General features: G+C 43.8%; 1 long non-coding RNA gene across 2 annotated transcripts in view; it reads right to left on the bottom strand.

Moving 5' to 3' along the window:
* LOC149865757 (uncharacterized) overlaps positions 1 to 19,561 on the bottom strand; it is a 76,463-nt gene that overhangs the window by 44,453 nt on the left and 12,449 nt on the right. The window contains exons 3-4 of one of the 2 annotated variants that reach the window (XR_016441768.1): positions 305 to 358; positions 1 to 104 (exon numbers count right to left, since the gene is read on the bottom strand). This is a non-coding gene — a long non-coding RNA (uncharacterized LOC149865757). The other variant, XR_016441767.1, reaches the window with a different exon arrangement.

Consider the following 19,561-nt stretch of genomic DNA (forward strand, 5'->3'; position numbering starts at 1 on the left):
CTGGAGTAGAAAGAGAAGCCAATAATTGCTAGAAGAATTCATGAACACCTAGCTGAGGCTGTGGGTGAGTTGATCTTCTATTTTCTACCTTTCTTCCCAGGCACCTGTGAAGGAGACAGCAACCAACTTTTGATAGGGAAATGTTTGATGAGAAAACAGTTGTTCTGATTTGACATATTGCCTGCAGGAAGGCATAGGGAGGAAGCAACCCCTCCCCCCAACCCAACAGCTCAGAGTCAGTTTATTTCTTTTCCCCTTCTTGATTTGGCCAAATTTAATTGCTCTTTTCTTGCCCCTGCCTTACCAAAATTCTGTTGGCCTTTGTGACACAACTCTTCAGTCTTCTCTCTTTCTGCTCCTGTGTTGAGGTGCAATGGCAAAAGTTACTGGCTCCCAGTCCTAGACAGGCTATGATATGCATTATATAATCCAGTTCAATTAAAGTCTGCCCCTGAGTACTGTAACCTATGATTCCTGGTCTGGCTCCCAAGTCATTTTGGAAAGTTTAAACAACTATCAGCTCCCTGGGACAGTAGTGGGATAATTAGATAAACTGTTCAGCTAATTTTTATCTACTGTTAGTTCAGTTTGAAATGATTCATAGACTTGCTGCAAACAAATCTAAACTAAGTGGTTCTGGGAATTTAACTAGTTGGATTATTGTGTTTTTCTATGTGTATCTCTATTCTTATAAAAGCATTCTAAGGTTCAATCCCAGCCACATGTGCAGCCTGGCTCCCCACCCCCCAGCCATGTGAAGATCACAAGCAGCACAAATGCTGGTTACCTCTCCCCTACACCACCCTGCCCCCAGGAGCATGGCAGGCAGGAGAAACCAGAAGAGAGGGGGTTAGCCTAGAACCCCCGGCCTCCATGGCACATAATCACTCCTTCCATTGCTCCTGCTGTTGTCAGGCAGGAGCCAACAGGCCACATATTGTGGGCCACCAGTTGGACAGCCCTGTGGTAGGCCATTTTTTTAGTATAAAGGAAAGTGTGGGTAACTTCAGGCTTTGAAAAGGTACCTCAAGGAAGCTGTCTGTATGATAACAGTTTGCAAGCCCTAAGACATAATGGAAATATTTTTTTCTGCAATATTTCCTTCTGTCTGAGGATCGCAAAGCACTTCAAAATGTGAAACAGGTTTCAGTAGTAATGTGGAGTAAGCAAATGTGACCATGTTGCAGAGGAGGAAATTGAGACACAAATTACAAAGCTAGACTATGACAGACCTAGAAATATCACCTAGATCTTCTGGTGTCTATTTCTGGGCAGTAATCACTTGACTGCTTTCACTACGCTTCTCACAGCCAGAAATATATTGTTCTGTACTTCAGAAAGTTTTACATAAAAAAACGTTTTGCTCAGAGGTAGAGACACTGCTGGTCAGGGTTTGGTAGGGGTACTTCTACACTGAAGGGGTCAGCCAACTCTGAGCTGTGTTCTAGGACAGCTGAAGTGCTAGGAGTACCAGTCCTGTCACTTACTTCTACTCCCTCTGGGAAAAACAGAGTTTGTAAGCGTGACACAAGGCTTAGAGCAAGGTGGAGGAAGAGACCTTCCAGGTAAGTAAACAAGAGCAGGAGGCTAAACAGGTCCTCTCACCTTGTAAACCTGCTTCTGTGGTCACATTTAGACTGCCTCTCACCATGCTAGGGAGTGCAGCTGTGAAAATACACACTATCCACTTGCTTCTCCTCCTTGTATACTGCAAACATTTTTGATGACCCCCCCACCACACACACACTCCCCCTGCCAGTACAGCCAGGCTGAATATGCAGCAATAAGCATGTTGAATCTATGAGCCTGGGAGCAGCACTGGGCCTGACTTGGATGCACACCACCCAGCATCCACCTTACATTTTTGGCATTTGGAGCAGACATGGTGGAAGCAAGAGGGTGGACATGTTTTCACAGCAGCAGTCCCCAGCATGGTTGGAGGGCAACGTAGAAGTGTCCTTAGTCACTGTAAGCTAAACTATCGGTGAACCTACTATGTTGTTGGAAGAGCTAAACTGAAATTGTATTCCTGGTATAGATATTACATGGAAACAGAAAACAGAAGTAAAAAGGACAGATGAATGTGTAGCTCACATAGGACACTATTTTTAAAGGATAATCACTGAAAAATAACCACCTCAGTCTGTATAAATACTTAAATATATAGTATCCGTTTAGATTATTTTGTTGCACTATTATGGTGGCAGGGCACCTTTGGGTGCCTGCCACTTTACAGGCAGAAAACAACCAGGTGCCTGATGAGGACAGCCATTTTGAACCCAGGGATATAAGCTGGGCTGCAGTTTACTGCAGGAGGAAATATCATGCTGAGAGGCTGCTCCTGCCAGAGTCAGGAGGTAAGGGTGAGGTGGAGGTGATCCCTTGTTTTGGGTCAGATGTAAAACTGCACCCTGCTGGGGAAGGGTGGCCTGGTTGGGCTCCTCGTCACGTGGGAGTCCCCAGGAAATGCCAGGCCAGTGACCTCCCCAGTGATAGGCAGGTCAGGGCCCCTTATAACCCCAGCCCCACATCCCTGGTGGTATACTAACGAGCAGGGGGACCCTGGGGCTCATTAAGGAGCCCTGAGGCAGAGCCCAGACCGGAGGAGGGACCTGGGGCTGCACCTAGGCAGCAGGGGAAAGCCTAGGGGTGTGGGAGAGACCCTGAGTGAGAGGAACGACAAGTAGAGAGGCCCCGAGTATAAGTGAGTGAGGAGGCCCAGTGGGGGCACAGTGGCCCAGCAAGGGGCCAGGAGCGAAATAGGCCTACAGTCATACAATCGCTCAGTGAACGCTCAGGTGAGGGTAGTTGGAGACACCCAACAGACTGCTCCAGGGCTGACCAAGATGAGGAGAGCTAAGCCTGAAGCCGGGTGAGGCCAGGCAGGATCAGTGTGGCCCTGAGAGAAGGCAGTATGAAAGACGCTGGGTGAGAGCCAGCAGCGTAAATGGGATGCCAGCAAGACAGAGGTGGTATATGAGTGGCCCTCCAGGGCTGGAGAGAAGAGTTACAACTCTGTGCCCAGTTTGCTCTGTCCATAGGCTGGGGAAGTAACACCAGAGTAACATCTGCGAGGCATAGGACCCATGAAGGGAAGGTCAGAGAGGGTGTTAGGCCCTTGTCAGCAGGGCGAGTAATGGGTAGCCTCCCACCTCAGTAACAACTCTCATATTTTTCCATCAAGGTGTTGCAGCCAAGCAAAGTGGGTGGTTACCTCAGGAGCAGGGTGGCTGGCAGAGACCTGATGAGGAGGCCACCCTGTTACAATTACATTGTGTACGATTCCTGACTGCTCCAACCATGACCTAACTGCAATATTCCCTTAACAATATTCAGTTTTACATTACACTCTGAAATTTATTTATTTTTTTATATTACTGTACTGTACTTTGCACACAAATAATAACCAGCTACTTACTTATATAAGCATTCTCTATAGCCATAAATATTATTTTTATATAGTGGAATTTAGAAGTCAAGAAAGTTCTTTGCTGGCTTGTTTTCAGACAATAACACAGACTTTAAGCTACTTTTTTAGCAGTATCTTGGTGCCTATAACTATAAAAAAAGATGCCTGTAATTTTATAAATTCTTTAAGCAGAGGTTACATGGCTTGTTTTCTTAAATAAGGGAAAGAAGACTGATTAGTTAAGGCTGATTTCCTGGAGATGTATTCTTGTAACCTAAGTGTTTTAGTGATACTTATCATTTTATGTATTTTGGATCAAAGGAACAGATTTTAAAGAGAATTAAATAGAATTAAAAGTCATTCCTTCCATGACTCGGGAATGGGATACAGTTAAATTTAAGACCTAAAGGCTGAAAGATAAATATTCTGTCTGTCCTGTATGGCAAACCTTTTCTTCTTCTTCTCCCATGTTTTCAAATAGGGTCTGAATTGACAAATTTGTGAGTTAACATAGTAATTAAAGGTGAAGAACATGTTTTTAACCAGCATCCCTCATAAAAAGTGATGAAGTTCTAGACTTAAAATAAAACCCAAAAGATATTTCCTAGATCTGAAAACTTCAAATATGTTTAGTATTTCCTTTAAGACAGTAGCCAGCATTCTTCACTGCTTACATGTTATATAATCACCCACAACTGTGCAAGGTGTTACCTGATCAGAGTAGAAGCTCCAGACTTATTTTACATAGTTGTAAATCACTAAATGTGAAAGATAAGGAAGAATCAAGAGGACATACTAAAGCCACCTTATCACTTTAAGAAATTCTCCTTGAAATGATTAACAGACTATATATCCTTTGCGGAAATTAAATGTTCACATTTGTGAGTCCAACAACATAGTATACATGGTTTCACAACTGCTGAATTCAAGTACAATGTCAATAAAGACAAAACAAAGTATTTAAAACCTGAATGGCAGTTAGGAAAAGACACCTAAGATCTAATACTTAATGTTTTGTACTGTCTAGATAGAAGTATGACTTGACTACTAAGCATATCCCAAATAGATAAATAATCCTTTCACAAATTACAGCAACAACCCAGTATTCATATAGGTTTTTTCCTCAAAGGGCTGGGCCATTTGAAAACACTTGTCACTTTCTCATCATCCCTGACTTCTCATTAGGGTTACAAATAGGTAGTTATCCTTCAAACTAATTCTAATTAATTATGATTTCTAACTTCTTCAAATCCAGGTAGCAAATGTACTCACGATTAGTTACTGCACAGTAACACGTGTAGATGCGATCTGGGAGTAAATTTACTCAGTCAGTCCTGCCACTAGGGGGCTGGCCTCAGGCTAGCCCCAGGGCTCCAGGTAGGGAGCCTCTCCTGCCCCAGGGCTGGGCTGCCTATATGGCAGCCCCTGCCTCAGGCCCTTAAAAGCTAGCAGGAATTTTAATCCCTGGTGGACACAGTCAGGGAGCATGAGGGCACTCCAGGCCCGTGTCCCCCTGGGCAGGCCGCAGCCTAGCTGTGCCAGCCTGCCTGGCACTGCAGTGCTGCTGCCTTCCACTGTTCCTGCTGCTGCAGGGGGTGTTCCCGATGCCACGCATCCTCCACCCAGACTTTGCAGAAGAGATGCCCCAGGCCTCACAGACATTATGTAACACACAGGCTGCAAAGATGACCTGGGGAGGTTCATCTTGGCAAACTTGAGGTGTGTGGTGAGGACGCACCAGTGGCCCTTGAGGTGGCCAAAGGCACACTCCACCAGGGCACAGGTTGGCCCAGGCAGCAGTTAATGTGGGCCTGGTGGGGATCCAGCTGGCTGCTGTACAACTGCATGAGCCAGGGCAGGAACAGGTAGATGGGGTCCCCGATGGCACTCAGCTGGAGGTCCAGCACCCCCTCAGCGTAAAGCAGTCTCTCTGCACCAGGGCACAGAACCCCACCGCCGCCGCCAGGGGAGCGAAGCACATGGTGCACGGTATCCCCCAGCATGTCTTAGAGGGCACCGCATACCTCCAGAATGGCCCCCCCCCAGTGGTGGTCTTGCCCACATTGAAGAGGTGGCTGACATACTGCAGGCTGGTGGGTGTAGCCAGCTTGAGCAGGGCAAGGACCAGCTGGGTGTCCATGGAGAGGGGCAGACACATGCCAGTATCCTGTCACTCTAGGTGTCGCCAGAGCTGCCCTAGGAGATGCTGTAAGGTGGCTCAAGTCATGTAGAACGCCTCCACCCACTGCTCATCATCCCAGGCATGCTAGACAATGTGCAGTAATCAGTCCTGGCTGGACCCAGTGGGCCAGAGGGGGCAAGCCTGGATGCCCAGGAGGGTGATGGCCCAAGGGCTCCAGTGGTGGCATCCTGAAGCCTATTGTTGGTGTCCCTGCCAGGGTCCGGCCTAGCAGCCAGGGTCTAGGCAGCAGGTGGGTGGTACCAGCTCTGGGTGGCACGCGGTGGCTGAGCAGGGAGTCAATGCATGTGAGGGAGCCGGGAGGGCCCAGACAACCGTGGGCAAGCTGGCAGTTGGCACACTGGTCTAGCAGGACCACAAGGTGCTCGTTATCGCTGCCAGGGGCAGGGGCTGGAGCAGTCATAGGGGACTCAGGCAGAGGCGGTGAAGAGAGCACTGCCCTATGCTCCCTGTGCTGTCCATGTTGCTCCTGACCAGGGAAGGGGCTGGCCAGGGAGCAGCAAGTGGGGCTGGCTTTTGAAGAGAGCTGCTGGCTGCTCGTAGCTGCAGCCAGAGCCTGGAACTCCCCCCAGCGGTGGCAAGGGCCCATTGCAGGGCCCCAGAGAGCAAAAGCCAATTGGCAGCAAATAGGCTCCCACTTTCCTGCACATGTAGATCATGCCTGGGACCCTTTCCTCACAAGTAATTTACTTGCAAGTAAACTGGTGCAGCATCAAATGCACATGCAGACACACTCAGTGATTCCTAAGTAGGTCCCTATTAGAGTCCCATGCCGTAAAGAGCCTTTACCTCCCCTGAACCTTCACATAGGTCTAACCAGAAAATTGTCAATAAAAACATGCCTCTGTAATGTTCTTCAGAGAACTACCTCTGTTACTTTTGGTCATGTGCTCATAATTAGAGGTAAAAGCTATGTGTTAGCTGCAGTAAGTTAAAGTTAAAGCAGGCAATTTAGTCTTGTTTCATTCAAAGGTAAACTGCCAGGGTGTAACTCTTATCATGAGGTAAGAGAAGGCACAGGGGCTGTTACCACGCAGCAGATCTCGTCAGTTTTGGGCACATAATTACCCACCAGATGGGAGCTCTAGCAGGGCTCTAGCTCAGAGTTTAATTTATTAGATCCATATGGAGAGAGAGAGAGAGAGAGAGAGAGAGAGAGAGAGAGAGAGAGAGAGAGAGAGAGAGAGAGTGAGTGAGTGTGTGTGTGTGTGTGTGTGTGTGTACCTAATGTATGATCTCATATAAAATTATTGTTCTGTAAGTGGGACCCTAACCAGGAAAAAGTTTGGGAACCATTACCCTAACAGCTAGATTACAGGATATTCATAGGATCAGGCACTCTCCACCCCTCTTGTGGAAGCTGTTCTGTTGTGCATTGAATAATTAAAGATTAGTCAGGCTGGGGCAAAGGGTGGAGGGATGAGAATGTCTGAGTAAGATAAGGGAACTAACTCTGAATTTCCCACCCCTGGTATGAATATTGTAACTACTAAGCTATTATATACAAGTAGGAGAGTCGTGCCTCCCCCCACCCCTGCAGTCATATTTTAGAAGAAAGGCGTGGCACATACCCCATCTTTGAGTGAAAAGTCATTGGTACTTACCCTCAAGAGAAGATTCCAGGCCATGAATCCCAACCTAAGTGAAGGTCCTTTGAATAAAGAATCCAAGCTCCAGACAGCCCTGTTCTCAATGTTTCTCTACAAAGTAGTTTAAGCATCCTCCTGCTTGTTGTGCTTGTTTTTGGGGCTCTCACTCCGAGGCATCTAATTTTCCTTATGCACTGCATATGTGGCCTAGGTGCTTATTGTGGGGCTTAGGATTCTACTACAGTGGCCAGCCATCTAAAAGTTAGGTGCTACTGTGCCCAGATTCTTTTTTTGGATATGGGCCTAAATAGCTTTCCCCTCTAACTACTACTTCTGTTTATGAACTCTTTCAGGTACAGAATGTAGTTCAATGGCTTCTTTCATATACAGACATTTATAGTTTAAAATTTGGATTTTGCAAGAGAAAATGGGATAATAATCAGAAAATAATACTTCTGATATTTGAAGGTGTGGCTAGGTACATGGGAAATAGTTTTAAAATTTTGTTTTCCTTTTAACTTGTCCACAATGCATCAGGTGATGGTTTCTCTTAAACTCTTATTTTCCAGGGGAAAAAATAGTGGGAGTCACAGTGCATTATTTGCATTGTAATAGAACACCTCCCCCCGCCCCCCTCAGAAAGACACTTAGCTGGGTGTTGCATACACAGGCAGCAACACTTAAATGCTTCACTTAACCTGGACACTTAACTTGGTGATGCTCAGACTGCAGCTCCTGAACTGCAAGTAGTTCTTCAGTTTATTACCTGCAGTTCTTGCCCAAAAATGTTATCATATTTCCGTTCATTTATTTACTTCATTTTTGCTTTTGTCTTGTCTTGTCTTTTTTTTTTTACTGCATCCACTGGCCATTTCTTGCAGTGGTTTAAAAACAGTATATATATAAATTGAGTAAATATCAACTAAAGTAGTTTTTTGTTCAGGTTTTTTTCGTTTTGAACTACGGTGTTTGTCACAGTTCACCTAGGGCAGTGATATACAACCAGGGTGTTGTGACCTTCTGAGAAGGGTGCCACAGCATCTGGCCCCTCTGAGGGGAAGTAAGCACTGGCTCCTCTACGTGCTAGGCATCCTGTGCCTGCCCCAGCACACCACTCCCCGTGGCCCCTCCCACCAGTTCTGGGAGCACAGGAGGAGCAGGGGACCAAGCTAAGCTGAAAAGCACAACCCCCATCCCCTGGCAGTTCCTGCAAAGCCTACCCCTGCGTTCCCAGTGGCACAATTTGCCACGAGGCCATTCTGCCAGAGGTAGTAGAAGGAGCTGCGGGGAATGATGACTCCAGGCACCAGCATTCAGGTCCCTGGGGGGACAGCCACGGTAGCAGAGGCAACACTCACTCCATCAGTTAGAGACAGGGCAGGGAGGGGGAAAAACAGTGGAAAAAACAGGCCACAAAATGATTCTGCCCTTACTGCCCTCACCTGGCAGCAGCTTCTGCAGCCAAGGTCACTCTCACCTCCCTTCCACCTCCTGCAGGGACAGCTGCCTCCTTCGGGGTCTAATGATCCATCCCTGAGCTCCCCAATCTGCCCCATCGAGCAGCCCCTCAGTGCCAAGCACCATACTCCAGCCCCTGTCATGCTCTAAGGGTGCCATGCCCACCCTGCCATCCTGTGAGGTTCCTTTAGAGTGCTGTGGGATGTTAGGAGGTAAGCACTCGAAGAAAATAATTAAATGAGAAATGAATTAAATAATTAAATTACATTCCAAAAACCTATGGAGAGGTGCCTCGAATCTAAAAGGTTTGAGAACCACTGACCTAGGGCTATCTATGTTGTTTTGACTGTTTCATTAACACAGATACTGCTGACAGACATGGGAAAAAACTCCAAACGGCACTTTACTGGAAGAGTATCATGTCAGTTTGACCTGGCTCCCCAGCATCTATAGATTGCATGCTTCAGTGGGGCTTCTTGGTGCTTTTATCCAATAGCTTCTGCTATTAGATAAAACAGCTATTAGACCAGCTATTAGACGAAAGCTACAAAAAGCCCCACTGAAGTTCATGAGTTAGTTATACAGACACCGGGTAAGCTGGGTCAAACTGATGTGATCCCTCTTCTGGGCATGCACTGCACTTGGCATGGGGGCATGCTGAGCTGAAAGGAAAGAGCTGGGGGGCAGGGAGCTCCCCATGCCTGTAAGGAGGCCAGGCTGTTCATGTGGCTGCTGAGCCAATTAGGACTGAGTGGAACTGGCTTAATTTTATATCCGAGTTGCACCACATCGAGGGGGCTATTCATATATAAAATTAGATATTGTTAAGCATCTGAAGGGTTAGGGCCTAAGCACAGAAGAATAATAAGAAGCAAATAAACCACACAAGCCTGAAGGAGAACCTGGTACAAGTTAAAGAATAAGATTTAGGATAAGATAAGAGGCAGTGTACAGACATCAGTTTTTACCAAGAGAACTGTTGCTCTCCTGGTAGAAACCACAAGTGTACAGATATTCTCGTTTTTCCTCTCGGCACAAAATGGCTGCTCCAAGAGAAAAGTAACCCAAGTACAACCAGGTAGAAAACACTCCTGGAAGGGTCCTCAAGGGAAAATGAATAGCTGCACACTTTCCCACAACTTAAGTCCTTCTGGGGAGCAGGAGGAGTGGAGCTTCAGGAAAGGCTCCCATGCCTTCTGGAGTCTGAGAACACCCTAGTCTGGAGAAGACACAAGGAACAGCTGCTCCAGGCCTTCTCACAGGCTGGATGAGGAGCAGTTGCCAGCTTGCAGCTGGTTCTTCACACACTGGATTCCCAGGTGTGAAAAGTGGGCAGAAGGCTTTGCCCAACTGCTTCATCTTTTTGGTTCCCAGGCACTTAGAGCCAAGTGGAAAGAGCTGCACCATGAGCCCTATGCCTGCTTCTCATTCCAGAGGCCATGGAGTGAGAGGCAGTCAGTGGGCTCTGCCCCATTACTTTGTCCACTCAGCTTCAGGGCACTGGAAGCCAAGCAGAGGAAGTGGTGCCATGAGCCTCCTGCCTGCTTCTCACACTGGAATCCTCACTGTGAGAAGCAGGCAGGGACTTTAACTCATTGCTCCAGTTTCCCTGGGAATGGGAAGACTGGAGCAACCCAGATCTTCCCAGACCAAGATCATCCTCATCTCAGAAATGCACAAGGAACAGGGGAGAGCTGTTTCCAAACTAGGGTGACCACCCATCCCTAACTGGGTGAGACAGTCCAAAAATGTAAAATCAAGTCCCAGTCCCAGGCTGAATGACTCCGGGACAGCATTTGTCCCAATTTCCCTCAACACAGTTCCCATGGGTCACTTCCCAACCCCCAGCCTCTAGGGCTCTGTATCCCTGGTTGTACATCACTCAGAGACATCACAAGGTGCACAGCCCAGTCCCCCAGCACATGCTCCAGAAGGGTGAGCCCACCCTTAGAATGTCCTCCCCATGGGAAAGCGGCACTCAGCCCCCTCCTACTGTGTGCGCATGTGCGGAGCTAGAGAGGGTGGGGGTAGATGGCTCTCCTTACCCCTCCCCCACTCCTCCAGCTGCCCCATGCTGGTGCCCTACGTCATGCCCCCCCTTACTTCCAGGCAGTGCTACTGGCACAATACCCCCACCCCATTTTTTTATGGCATGCGTCTCGCTTTTGCATTTTGAAAAGGTGGTAACCCCTATTCCAGACTGAACTGTACTTCTCTCTTTTTCAGAACAATTTCTAGCACTGGAAATTTTCTACTGCTAGAAATGAACTGTTGTACACAGTCTATGTCTCCACACCAAATAACCGACTATCTCTGAATGCTTTTAATGCATCACAAAACATTACCTTGTAAGTTTTAAGGAGGTATTTGGCACAGAATATCAACTTTTTTTTTTGGCATTTTAAGTAAAATCAAAAGTGCAAAAATACAACTTCTGAGGCACTGCTGATTTGAGGGAAAAGTATTATATTCCCATTCCAGTTCAATCACTGCCATTCAGAAGTATAGGGCTCCTTTGATTTTACTTGAAATACTTAATTGGGAGTGTTTCAAAGGGAAATTGAAACTGAGTGAAAGTGAAATTTAATTATAACATCTAGCTTTTTATATACAATGCTCTTCAGTTCCCTGAACAACACAACAGCTGGACTGGAGGTGTACAACTGTTGTCTTTGCAACTGAAGCTGTATTTACTTTTAAAACCAGAAGTAAACAATGTATTTGTTCCTTCATTTCCATTCCTATCTTCCCCCATCTCTTTGTTCCATTTCACATAATGAACACAGAAATTTTTGTTGTAAGGTCTAACATTCAAATTGCACTAAATTGATTAAGTTGGACTATTCTGGGACTACCCCTGCTCTGTGATCTGTAGTCCAACCTATCCTACCTACATATCATACTAGGATGGCTTTCAATTTTATATGCAGTTCAAATATACATAGACCTCAGAATGCACAGATATATATATAGAAAGATAGAGGATATACGGAAGGACCAACAGGCCTGCTGAGTTATATACTGTGAATGTTAAAGTATAGGATGAATGAAGACTTGTCTTCTAATCCATATAGGCCTTTAAACGTCATTGGAAAAATACTCATTCAAGTATAGTAGTTTCTTTATAGACTCCACCTATCCCAAAAGCACTACTTTGGGGTATAAGCCTGAGGACAGGCATAGTCCACTTTAGGCAAATATGGTAGTGTTGATCTCCATAGCCAAAACGTTTCTTCTAATTTCTGTATAGTCTTTGCCTATCCCACAAGGACATGTTGCACTTAAAATGAAAACTAGCTTTCTACTTCTGTTTTCTTGTAAATACCACAAGATGACAGTTGTATCCTGCACTGAAAAACATGCCTGAAACCTGCCAGGTGCACACCTTCTGTATTAAACGAGGGTTGCAACTTGCCAAGTGAAGTTAGAGGAAGAATTTAGCAGAGAATTAGGCAAATCAGCTCTTTTACTGCCCTTTTTTAGTGATGTTTGCAATGAAATATTTGTAGGGGGCTAATTTTAGTTTTCTTTACAGGTCTTAGACTAGTCAGTCATTGTATAGTAAAATACATAATGAGTGATATTTTTGACCCTAAACTATTGCTATTTGAATGATAAGCACATGGCCTGGAAAATGGCTCTTTAGAAAAGAGGAAAGGAAAGCAATGTTGGAATCAAAAGTTTCTGTGACTATCAGGACTAACTACTGAGAAGAGCAAACAGAAGTGAAGTGGCAGTAGCAGCAGCACCTCCCTGCATAGGAAGGAATGGGGAATAAAGGGTAGCAGGACAGAATATAAGCTCATAGCGTAAAGGAAAGGAAAAACAGGACATAAACAGAATAAAGACAAACAGAAAAAGTGAAATAAACCAACAAAACCAGGAAAAACCTGAAATATTCCTAAAGAAATGAGAGTACTCTCAAAGACTAAATATTTAATTATATCTAGAATGTAAATGGTCAATAGCTGCTTGACCCATTTTTAACTTGTAAAGTCAATCTTTACGTATAGCATTTGTTTTTCTGCAGTGTCATTAAGGGTAAGTAACAAGGAGTTGCCCCAGCCAAGATCTTGCCACTGCCATTTCTCCTTCTACTCATCTAACTTCAGTGATGATGGCAGAGTTCAAATTTAACAAGTATCCCATCCTTCACTCTGCTGTAAAAGCTGCCTTTTGGGTTCTCCTCATGACTTCTTGGCCCACACAAGAGGATCACTAAAGAGTTTAGATATAACAAGGGAGTCACTCAGCCTGAAGAGGCTTATAGGAGTGTAATAGGGAAGTTAGAACCAACACTATCACTGGTAGGAATGAACGGTCCAATTCTCAAAAGGCCTGCTTCTACTATGTAAAAATTAGGCCTTTAATTTCTTAACCCTGCTTTGTTAAAATTCTTGTAAAAAATTCTTACATTCTCTTTGGAGCTATGTATATTCAAGGATGGATCCAGGGAGGATGCATTTTTACCTTTTGATTCCTGCTACACCCAAAATGTAAACAAACTGGGCATGTATACATGAGACGCTTAATGCACATTAGAATATTTCTACTGTGCATTCATGCGGCTGGCAAAAACCATGCTAATCTGAAGTAGTTAAATCTAATGCGTCACCTAAAAAGTGTTGATCTGTTCTAATGCACAGTATCACCAATCATGGAACATTGTTTAGTACCCATAATAACCTGTTATCACAGGTACTAAACTTAATGCACCATAATTACAATGCATTCATGAACAGGTAGATGCGCTCATTGCCTGGCAGCATCAGCAGCATTTCTATTCAGGCAGCAATGGAATTCATGGTTTATAGTCTACCTAATTCCTTCTAAATTCCTCATTCCACAGGTTTTAACAACCCTCTCTTCTTTTCAAGTCTCCAGTAGTTCCACTAATCATGCTAGACTTTATTCTGTAATTCTGCTGTTTGTTAGCTGTTCCTGGTAATATAGCACCTATTTCACAGCCCTGCAGACTGTTTTTAACTTTAGATAGAAACTTTAACTCAGATGTGGAAATGTTAACTCAGATGAACATTAGCTCAGGTGTGTAAATAAATTTTCAGTGAAGCATTGGAAGCACCATCAAGATGCTCAAGGAGGCTAGATTTTGTTGTATGAATCTGGAAGAGATGTTAATTCTAATGACTACAGGATTAATTAAACACCTTTTGATTGTTTTTGCCTAGTTCACTGTGTTTTTATATATAAAGTATGATATAGCAAATTAATGCCTATTTCAGCTGCTTCTTTTTTTGCTTCAGTCTTAAACTGAATAATATAGGCCTGGGCCTCTAATATATTAGTAATGCTTCTGGACTTTTTAACTAGAGAAAAATAGGTGTTGTAGTATATGTGAAGATGCACCACACCACTTGCACCCCGCTTTTCAAAATCTTGAATTAATGTAGCATGAGTGGATCTAAGATTTTTGTCTGTTGTCTCAAAAACCAAAAGGTCTGGTAAATGACCAAATAGATTCAGAAGTACAGATGCTTGGTGAAGAACTTGTGTATTAAGCGCACTGCTGGAATACCGGGTTGCAGGCTTGTCTCCCACGTATTTGGAACACTCATGGATTACCAGTATAACTATGATTAAGTGCAAGACATAGAAGTATTGGCAGTTCAATAATTTACCTGTTTATCTTGGTTCATATTCACACAGTAATGCTTATCCAGGTATTCTAGGGCAGGACCTCTGAGCTCAGCTGATTAGAACCCCACTTGCCCATCCATAATGTTTTTTTCTAATACGTGTCAAGTCTGCTTACTCACATCCACATTATGGTGCCATGATCCACAGGAGCCTATTTCAGGGATCAATTTGTTGTCTACTGTGAAACAACTTGTCTTTCCTCAAAGCCCATAAAGGCAGACATTATTGCATCACACCAATACACATGGCTATGTCAGCCCAGCATACCGCTCAGTTAAGCTTGCTTGTAGTGGTATGAAACCAGTCATAAGTCCCTACAGGATGAAGCACATGTATTGTTGTACAAGGCAGCTGTGCAAGAAGACTCCAGAGGTCCTTTTGGGATGTATAGTCTTGCAGATCTAAAAGGACATCGGTCATAGTGAGGAATCAGACAACAGATTTGGAAGGCTACGTCCCAAATCTGAGACACTATACAAGCTGTAAGTGCTGCTGTATCCTATACAACAAAATCCCTAGCAGAGAAAATCTAGCACTGAGTAGTGGGATTGTTATTCCACAGACATGGGATGAGTAAAAGTTACTCCAGAGCTTAAAGGAGAGAAAGCAGACCTACTCAAAACTATGAGAGATGTTTGACTCAACTTGCTGGGACAACAGCACACAATTGAGTCCATATTGCCAAAAAGATTGATTGCTATTGCTATCAGGAAACTGTTACAGAGCCCAGGTTGGTAATGGTGAATTAAGTGTCAGGCTACTGGTGGCAATTTGTGACAATAATAGACAAGGAAGTTTATGCATACATTACTGACATCAAGAAAGTGTTTGAGATTATGTCCATCTTCCAGAGAATGAGATACTCAAATTTGAACTGGGGCCACTTATTTTCCTTCCTGAAGGAACTAGTATGTGTCAACTGCAAGGGGTACTACTCGCTTTGTTTGCAGGGTTTAATGGACTACGGGGGAAGGACAATGCACACAAAAGTAGGAAGCACTATTAACACACATCATGCAAAAATTCTGAGACTAGGTATTAACATGTCTGGATAAAACAGGATCTTATGCTTTCCCATGGCATCTCTTGACTACAGTATCATTTGCCCAAATATTAAGGGCCTTGATACTTATCCTTTTCTGAAACTGAGCCATACATTAATACAAGACCATATGAACAGTCAGTTGTGGAACAGGGATAGTGCATATTGGGAGGGCTGAAGACAAAGTGGCACTGCCTCCATAATCCTTTATACCTAAATGCTCTGAATGCTAAATGTGTTATTGTGCCCTGCCCAAACAGGCAAACCTAGAAGCAAACAGAACACAACGTGGACACGGATAGGTTCCATAATTGATTCCCCACAACAGGAAAGTGCCTCTATAAGCAACATGAACCTTGGGCCAAAGCAGGATAAGAAATGTACAGGTAACCTCAGTGCTAGTATAGGAATCTAATATGTAATGTTGCAGGTTGTATAATACAACTCAGGATAACATGTTAGGAGGCAATAAGGGTTAGATATGCATTCTGTAATTATTTTTGGAACCCTAGAAGCCCTTTCTACATAAAGTACATACAGTATTTGTTCCTGATACATTTTGGATTATGAAAGATAAAGAAAGCACTGATTTGTCTGCCAAATTATGAGCGTTACCAGCTAGTCTGGGGTAATGGTGCCGTTTAAGTAGATTGTATAGGTTGCTTACACTGGTTTTTATACATTAATAAAATAATTTTGCAAACCCACAGCTTCCCCTTTCATTAGAACTGAGCAGGCAACAGTAGGCATTTCAAACAACAGTGAACTTTATTAAACTCACAAACATGAACAATTAATAACTTAACAACTATGGCTGCCGATCAACAGCAAACAAATTCTATTTAAATATTGCAGAACAATATGCATAAACAAATTAACAATTCCCCCCCCCGCACACTTTAAAAAACAAAACAAAACTAAACACAACAACAAACAACCCATTCTCTTTACTCGCTTCTATACCTTTTTGTGCATGTAAAATGAGAGGAGATTGCTTGGTTCCCAGCACTCAAGACCTAAGAGACCATAGTTTTAACTTCTTATACTATCTACTGGTCAACTTCATGTATAAGACACTGGAAGAACAATGTCATGAAGCAGTCCCAGCATCTTATGGAGAATTTGAAGAGACATTAGTGGGGGAGGGGAGGAAATTTAAAAAAAAAATGTGCTTACACTTCCATCTGTACCAGTGCCATCACTGGTAGCAGGGTCTGTTCAACAGCATAAGCTTACCTGTAAGCATAGTTAGCAAGAGCACCAAACTTTACAGGAAATCTCCCGTGTGGGCATTTGCACTTATTCAACACCATCATAAATATTGTCAAAGTTCTCCATTCTATTGCCTTCTTCATAACCTTTTTCTCCAAAGCTTCTGCTCCCCCTATGCCAAGTACTTTCTCATTCTGTTCTTACTTGGCCTATTTACACAATGGTTCAGAGTATTTCATGCCTCTGCTTTACATTTTGGATATGTCATCCATGACATGCTTCCTTTTAACCCATTACTACATCATCATCTACGTGCTGAAGATGGTGTGGCAGGGTACTTGTATCTTGTACTGCCTGCAATAAGGTATGCAAAAAGTCCATTCATTACCTTCTTTGAAGGTTAGAAATGGTAACAAGTAATACACTGCATCTCCAAGCTGTTTGCATCTCTTACCATTTCTGGTTATGTCAACCCTACTCATTGTTGAGATTAGCAGGCTAGAGACAGCATACAAAAGGCAACAGTTGTTAACAATTTAATTAAAGTACAGGGACTTTTTCGTGCATCTTTTAAAATCAAACATTTAAGATTGTTTATAACTCCCAATGGGCAGCAATTTATCATCCCAGGGCCTGTCTCTCTTTCAGGTAGGACATTTTGGAGATACATGAAAGGAGAAGAGATGGCATTTTGAGACACTTACAGTGATCCCTCAAAAGTATGTGCAGGGGCTTTTTTGAAGTCTGGTGACAGCAAAACAATTGAATACAAGTTTCTTGTCAGTAGCCAGTGGTCCATCAAGGTTTCTTTTACCAACTAAACTACCTGAACAGCTAGAATTTCTGCTGTAATACAGATTTAAAGATATCACTTCCCATGAACATTGACAACCTGCTTACCTAGCTATTGTTTCAACTGTGTCTGTAAACCAGAATCTACTCAACCACCGCCAGAACTGAAATATTTGGCCTTTGCCATCTAGGGTTTCACAAAGCTCTCTGCAGAAACTGTGACACAGCAGCTGCCACAGAAAGACTAATGCAGCTGGTGACTTTCCACATTAGCCAACATAATTTGAACTCTAATAAATGGTACTTACTCATTAATAATCTTATGTTCATACCTCTTACTAAAATGTATTTTATAAACACTATGCTTATTTGGACTGTAAAAATGTATTAGGGAAAAAAAGTGTTGTGGTACTTTTAGAGTGATGTTATAACCAGAACAGTCCAGGAAATCAAGTGAGGGGGCAAGGATATTTTTTGGGATAGTACCACACTTACATTCAGGATTGTCTTGGATTCTGGTAAGATGACTCCCTAATAATTAGATTCTAGACATGAAAAATGTATTATAATTTTCCAAGTATACAATCTAATAATTGGCAGATAATAATCATAATCTAATCATAATAATAATCATCTAATTTTTTTTTAAATTTGTCACCCACCACTACTGTAAGCAGGGAAAACAGCAGCAGGGGAAATGGGCAGCGAGAGAGACAGCGAAGAGGGAGGTAAAGGAGGAAGCAGTGGGGGACGCAGGCAGCTTGCCCCTTGCTGCTTGTCCCTCCACACTTGCCCCCTCCTTTGTGCCCATCCCCCCACTTGCAGCCTCAATCCCCTGCCCTTCCCGTCTCCCCCCACCATGGCTTCTTCCCCACCTGCAGCCTCTATCCTCCTCACCCTCTATTTACCCTTACTCTAACAGCAGCAGATTCCACTCCTGCTTCAGCAGTGGCAGGGAGCCTGCAGTGCTGCTACAGGGCCTGGCCAAAGCAGGAATGGAGCCAGCCGCACTGGAGCAAGGATAAATGGAAAAGGAAAGGTGGGGCAGAAGGGGCCTGAGGCCAGGGTTGGGACCAGAGCAGTAGCAGTTGCCACCCCATAATCAATTGAAGAGGAGGAGCTTTTTTCTGAATATTAAAACCTTATCTTGGAATCAAATAAATACAGATTCTTTTACTGGATGGCTGGGAGAGATTTCAGACACGTTTTTTAACACAAAATACTCTGCTTTACATCTGAGAAAGCTCAAGCTGTGTCTGCTTCTAAGTAACGAGTAGGGCAATAACCTGTGAAAAATCTCTATGTGTAAATAAAACAGCCTGCCTAAAGGAATAGAGCAGCACTATAAAAAGAGCAGAGATATTATCATGGTTAAGGAAAAGACAAGAGAAAGGCACTAGTAAGGATAAACTGGTAAGTGAAAGGGCAAGATCCTTCATCGCTGAAGGAGGTCATAGAGTGCAGAGTTGAAGGCAGATTATGTTAAGCCATAAAGTCAGCGTCTGTATTTAATCCCTGGTTTTGGTGTCCGGTAAAACAAATTAGGAATGTTAGGTCTCAGGCCCATCTTCTGAAGGCGTTTTGTAAACTTCACTTGAGCATGAAAATTGTAAGGTGAGAAAGCAGTTATTTTATGAAATGTGTTCTGCTTTCCATGTCTACATGTCTCTGTCCTTTAACTTTTTCCCGAGTTTGTTCATTCTGCAGTGTTGTTTTTGCCTAGTTTCACCCAGCTTCAGTGAGGGCATTTGATACACTGGATGAGATGTACCACATTCTGGGACAGCCATGTGTAGGATCCAGGTTGTGGGGAGTGTTTAGTATGGTAGCAGTGGAGATGAATTGACAGGTTTTAAAATTTCTTGAAAGCATGAATATGTTCTATTAGATACATGCTGATCAGCAGGGAGTTGCTTCTGACCACGAGATGGGCCAGGTTCACAGGCTGCTTGAAAGCCAGAAGCAAGAAAGCTGAGAATATTTTTCTCAAGTTCTGATCCTTTTCAACTGTAGGCTATAATTGAGGATCCTTATCAGTTCCAGGGTGGGATGGCACATGACAACCAGGGGTGGGTCACTGGGGGTTTGCGTTGCAGTAGGTTACTGAAGACCACCATACTCACAGACAAAAAAAAATAAAAAAAATAGTAGTCATCCCAAACACAAAAGAAAAAAGGTGTAAATTACATAGTCAGGCCCTC

The sequence above is a fragment of the Crocodylus siamensis genome, chromosome 4 (assembly GCF_052110815.1).
Source record: "Crocodylus siamensis isolate JL-2025a chromosome 4, ASM5211081v1, whole genome shotgun sequence".
NCBI classification, from domain to species: Eukaryota; Metazoa; Chordata; order Crocodylia; family Crocodylidae; genus Crocodylus; species Crocodylus siamensis.